At 51.3% G+C, this 6,000-nt stretch overlaps 1 long non-coding RNA gene across 1 annotated transcript in view; it reads left to right on the forward strand.

Annotated features, from left to right (window-relative positions):
• LOC130458345 (uncharacterized) overlaps positions 1-5,027 on the forward strand; it is a 28,940-nt gene extending 23,913 nt beyond the window's left edge. The window contains exon 3 of the long non-coding RNA XR_008917536.1: positions 2,537-5,027. This is a non-coding gene — a long non-coding RNA (uncharacterized LOC130458345). The remainder of the gene's footprint in view (positions 1-2,536) is intronic.
• The last annotated feature ends 973 nt before the right edge of the window (positions 5,028-6,000 follow it).

Below are 6,000 nucleotides of genomic sequence, written 5' to 3' on the forward strand. Positions count from 1 at the left end.
CCAAATGCAGATGATAGGACAACTGATCTGGACTCAATTGCCCCAAGGGTTCCAGAATAGCCCCTCAATATTCAGGGAGGCTCTCACCTCGGATCTTCTGGAGTTCCAGGTGGGACACCTCCTCCAATATGTCGATGACCTCCTACTAGCTGGCCCCACAGAGGCTGCTTGCAAGGAGGCCACGTTGGCCCTTTTAAGAACTCTAGAGCAGCTCAGTTACAGACTCAGCACCAAGAAGGCTGTCATAGTGGCGAGGGAAGTATCTGGGGGTACATATCTGAGGGTACAAACTCCATGGGGGACAATGGTGGCTAACCCAGACTATGTGGAAAATGGTGCTGGGAATCCCCACCCCAACGGGGCCCCGACAAGTCAGGGAGTTTCTTGGGTCCATCGGATATTGCCGCCTCTGGATTACTGGGTTTGCTGAGCTGGCCCAGCCCCTTTATGAGGGTTCAAGGGAAAAGCCAGGGTTGACTTGGCACTCCAATATGGATGCTGCCTTTTGGCCACTGAAAGACACCATGCTAACTGCCCCGGCACTGGCTCTCCCTGACCCTGAGAAACTTCAGACTTTATGTGGCTGAGAAGAAGGGGATAGCTAAGGGGGTTCTGATGCAAAGGTTGGGTCCCTGGGATAGACCTGTTGCATATCTTTCCAAATGGCTGGACCCAGTAGCTCTGGGGTGGCCTCCTTGTCTGCAGATCCTGGCTGCAATAGCATTCCTAGTACAGGATGCTGACAAACTAACACTCAGGCAGGCCCTCTGTGTGGCCACCTCCCATGCAATCGAAGGGGTCCTTAGCCTCCCTACAGATGGCTGTCCAATGCTCGCCTTGCCCACTATTAGTCTGTTACTCAATGCCCCCCAAATCTCGTTCCAAGTGACTTCTGCCCTGAACCCTGCAACCCTGCTACCTAACTCAGAACCAGATGGGCCCCTCCATGACTGTCAAGAAACCCTAGCTGCTGCCACCTCCACCTGTCTGGATCTCTCCGACATGCCTCTCCTGGATGCAGACCATGTGTGGTTTACAGATGGCAGCAGCTTCATCATAAACGTGCAACTAAGGGCTGGAGCTGCGGTGGTCAATGCTTCTGGTAACCTCATCTGGGCAGCTGCCCTTCCCAAAGGTACATCAGCTCAAAAAGCAGAACTGATCGCTCCGCAGAAAGCCCTGGAAGAGGTGGAAGGGAAATACCTGACAGTATATACCAACAGCAGATATGCCTTTGCCACCCTACATGTTCACATGCCCATCGACCAGGAAAGGGGGTTCTTGATGGCCGGGGGGAAGGAGATTAAACATCTGACTGAAATCCAGGGCCTTCTATCGGCTGTACATCTGTCAAAGAAGGTGTTGGTGATTCACATTCCTGGACACCAGAAGGGGGAATCTCTGGAGGCTCAAGGAAACAGGGCAGCAGACCAGGCAGCATGAGAAGTGGCACTCAATGCTCCCCTTTTAACCTTTCTCATGGTGATTCTGCCTCCCCCCAAAGGGGAACCTCAGTACTCTGAGACAGACCTCATGTGGAAACAAAAGCAGCAGGGGAAGAAAGATTGCCTCTGGTATAAAGACCTGGAGGGCAATACACCTCTCTCTCAAACTCTGGGGCAGCTGCTAAGCACCCACCTGCACCATCTTACTCATCTAGGGGACAGAAAACTATCCCAACTCCTGGAAAAAGGACAATTGTGCTTCCTGGGGAAACGGAAATTCCTGGTCCGCCTTGTGGAGGCTTGTCAGGCCTGACAGTTAATGCGCTTGGCCAAACCCGGCAATCACATCAGTCAGTGCCTATGGGGAGATCGCCCCTGTCAGTCCTGGGATGTGGACTTTATCTAAGTAAAGCCTGGACGGTTTGGATTCAGGTATCTCCTTGTTTTTACTGACACCTTTTCAGGCTGGCCTGAAGCATTCCCAACTAAAACTGAAACAGCTCAGACAGTGGCCAAAAAGCTCTTGGAAGAAATCATCCCCCAATTTGGATTCCCCATGTCCACTGGTTCGGATAATGGACCAGCATTTGTGGGTAAAATCACGCAGGCAGTCACGGCAGCCCTGGGAATAGATTGGAAATTACATTGTGAGTATAATCCCCAGAGCTCCGGACAGGTAGAGAGAATGAATAGGACAATCAAGGAGGACTTATCTAAATTGGCCCTTGAGACTGGCATAGATTGGGTGACCTTCTTTCCTTTAGCCTTGTTCTGAGCCCAGAACAGCCCGGCCCATATTCTCTTTCCCCTTAATGAGATTCTTTTTGGCTCCCTCCCCCTGATCATACCTAATCCTCCTACATCCCTGACACCTGGCATCCTGAGAGACCTTAGGTCTATGCTAAGGGACTGGCAGCCTTCATCAAGATATATGACTCCAATTAAAGGAGCTTTTTCAGGTACCACCACATACTCCTCACGACTTCCACCCTGAGGCCTGGGTTTGGGTCAAAAGGCATAGGAAGGGGAACCTCTAGCCTTGCTGGAAAGGACCCTATGTTGTTCTCTTTGTAACCCCCTCTTCTCTTAAGGTAGCTGGAATTGGACCTTGGATCCATCATTCTCACATCTGTCCTGCTGCTCCGCCCTTGCCGTCCATCAGAAAGAGGTGGAAAGTAACCCGGCACCTGACTGACCCACTTAATGTGTGCATCACTAAGGACAGTGATGAATAATGCCTCTGCGTACCCTGGTTATCGTGTTGGGTCTGACCCAGACCGGCCTTTTGTATCAACCCCATGGAAGATGGTTTCAGAACCACCTTCAACCATGGAAATGGACGCTGTTCAGCTGGAATTCTTCATCCATCCTCTCCACCCAGACTACATCAGGAACCCCCTCCCTAATTGCCCACGCCTGCGACCTGATATGGGGACCCCAAGCCCAACGAGATCCTGGTACACCCTGTAGGAATGTTGGGATCTTCTATTTTTGCCCCGCCTCTAACCCAGGCAAATCCAATTGTAATTACCCCAACTCCTATTTCTGTGCCTACTGGGGCTGCGAGACGCTTGTCACTGGGGGAAGCAGGATCGAGGGATGTTCCCGGTGGAATCCAGCCACCAGTGACCCATGGCTAACTGTGAGCTGGGGCCCCCCAGGATGCAAGCACCAATGTTACATAGATGATCAAGGGGGGACCCCCTGTGAGTACATGATTTTTAAGCCACAACAACCTGAAGACCACACTTGGCTCCTTGGAAGAACCTGGGGCATACGGCTGTATCGAGATGGAGTTGACCCAGGGGGACTGTTCATCATTAAGAAGGAACCGCCACCACCCCCCCATTCCGCTATAGACCCCAAAGCGATTTTGAACACCCCACAAATCCCTGCCAACCCCAGCAAACCCACCCTGCCCACACAAAATCCCAGGTCCTCAGCAGATGCATCCCCACTACCCACGGCTACACCTGACCCCCTTGACCCCATCCTCGAACCCTGAGAACCACACCCCTTGTGGTCCCTCTTGCAAGCTTCATATTCTTCCTTAAATCAGACCACACCTAATCTCACTAACTTGTGCTGGTGCTGCCTTGGCACCCAGCCCCCCTACTATGATGCTATCACCTTGAATTCAAGTTTTAATGCCTCTCAGCAGAAGTTGCCACCCGAGGGTGATTGGAAGGAAAGGAAATCGGGCCGGACCATGCAGTCTGTTCTAGGTGCTAGTCACTGCGTAGGGAATATCTCCCACCCTCAGTCTCACATTTGTGCCCAACACTCTACCCCGGCGACCGGTAAATTCCTTATCCCTCCCACCGGAACCCGGTGGTTATGCACAACTACCGGCCTAACTCCTTGTATCACCCTCACCACCTTACAACCCACACATGAGATGTGCCTCCTTACCATTGTGCCCTGCCTCCTCTATCACGCCGCGGATGATGTCCTTAGATTTTGGGAACCCCGGTCAGGTCCTCCTGCTAGAACACGAAGGGAACCAGTAACTGCCATCACCCTCGCCACCATCTTTGGCCTCTCCAGGGTAGGGACGGGTGTTGCCTCTCACTCTACGCCATCAGCCTCTCGACACTTACAGCAGCAGTAGACGAGGATCTCGCTAGCACTGAGGCTTCTATCACCCACCTTGGAAAAGTCCCTTATTTCCCTGTCAGAGGTAGCATTCCGAAACAGATGAGGATTAGACCTCCTATTTCTGCAGCAAGGAGGCCTCTGTGCGGCCTTAAAGGAGTAATGTTGCTTTTACACTGACCATACGTGGCTAGTTAAGGACTCTATGTCCAGACTCCAAGAAGGCCTCGCCAGACGCCAAAAGGAGCAGGAGTTGCAAGAATCAAGCAACTCTTTCACCACTCTCCCTGGCTGACAACCCTCATATCTATGCTATTAGGTCCCCTGATCCTCCTCTTCTCCTTTTAACCTTTTGTCCATTCATTCGTAATCACCTAGTAGCCTTTGTCAAGGATCACATCAATACCATCCAGTTAATGGTCCTTCACCAGCATTACCAAACCGTGACTCCTACCAAATTCCCTTATGAGGATACGGTCGCATGAGGAAGATTCCTCACGTACAGCAGAAGAAGTGGGGAACGAAGAACCAGCTCCTGAACCTGTATACCCTTTCCCTGTCCCCCTCCCCCCTAGATCGCCTGCACACAAGTTACCACACCCTGAAATATACCAGGAACTGATAACAATCCCAACTACAGAAGTTCCTGTTCACTCCAGCGTATAAAAGACCTTCGAGCCCCAGAGTCGGGGCTTGAGCCATTTTAGAGTGACGAGCCCAAGCTGCAGTTTGTTTAATAAACTCCCTCTTGTGCTTTACATTGTTGGTCTTTACTTCATCCTTGTGATTGATTCATCAGGCGCTTCAATATAATCAATATTATATAGAAGTATAATATTTAATAAATATCAATATTATAGAGAAATAATATATAACAAGTGTATACATACAACATATAATCAATATTATATAGAAATATAATATATAATAAAAATTAAAAATAGACAAGAGTGAGATAACACAGTGTTTGGTTTTAAACCTACCAGTCTCGAGCTGGTCTCCTTTGAAGTCCTTGGCCTCATGCTTGGGAAGATGGAGGATGGATTGTGGTGGACCACCACAGGTGGGTCTTTACCTCCTCTTTCTCCCTTGCCTTTAATTCGCAGTCCATGGTTAGACGGGGTCATGAGCCCCCAAGAGGAATGAGCTGAGAGGCTGGATGGAATCTCAAAGGGTGACTGACGCCCATGGGTCCTCTCAGGGGATTTAATGCCTTCAATACACTTTAGGCAAACATATGAAGGCGTCCAGGCTGGCTTCAGAGACCTCCAGCCGTGGAGGTCCTCAGCACCTGCTGGCATTCTCTCACACACTCCAAGCCCCAAGCATGTCTGAGGATGAGTCCAAGGGAGAGTCTGTTTCCCTCTGCCTGGGTGTCTCCAGTGGTGACTGGCTTGTGTTTCTATCTTAAGGCATGTAGGTTTGTCTTTCAGAGTGGGAAGTTGCTGAGAAGTTGGGGAAAGAGACTTAGCCAGAAGGTCAGAGACCCGGAGGGAGAGGCGCCCAGAGCCTTGGAGAAGCTGGACTTTGGTCTGCTGCCCGGTGGGAAGGTTAGCAGGTTAGTGGGCCTGAGATACGGCCTGAGTCATTCTCTTGACCCGAGGCAAGGTGGGGCTGTGGGTTTCTGAGGTCATCCCCTAACCCTCTGCCTTCAAGGCCACTTCCCTCATCCCTTCCTCTACCCCCAGCCCATTTTCCCCAGCCATTGGGAACCGATCCAGGCCAAGGCAAGGTTAGAGGCACCTGGAATAGGGGAGAGGGGAAGGGGCTTCGGGGAGGGTGGGAGTGTGCTTGGAATCCCACCAAGGGACAGCCTCTCTCCATCCCCAAACGTGAGCCCTGGAGAATGTGGAGAAGCATGAAGGGAGGAGTTGGGGATGGAGTGCCAGAGGGGACGAGGTCCGAGCTGGAAGTGGAGCTCCTGCATCTGTCTGCAGAAAGACTCATCTGTCTCCAGATG

This window comes from Monodelphis domestica, chromosome 1, assembly GCF_027887165.1.
Source record: "Monodelphis domestica isolate mMonDom1 chromosome 1, mMonDom1.pri, whole genome shotgun sequence".
Lineage (NCBI taxonomy): Eukaryota > Metazoa > Chordata > Mammalia > Didelphimorphia > Didelphidae > Monodelphis > Monodelphis domestica.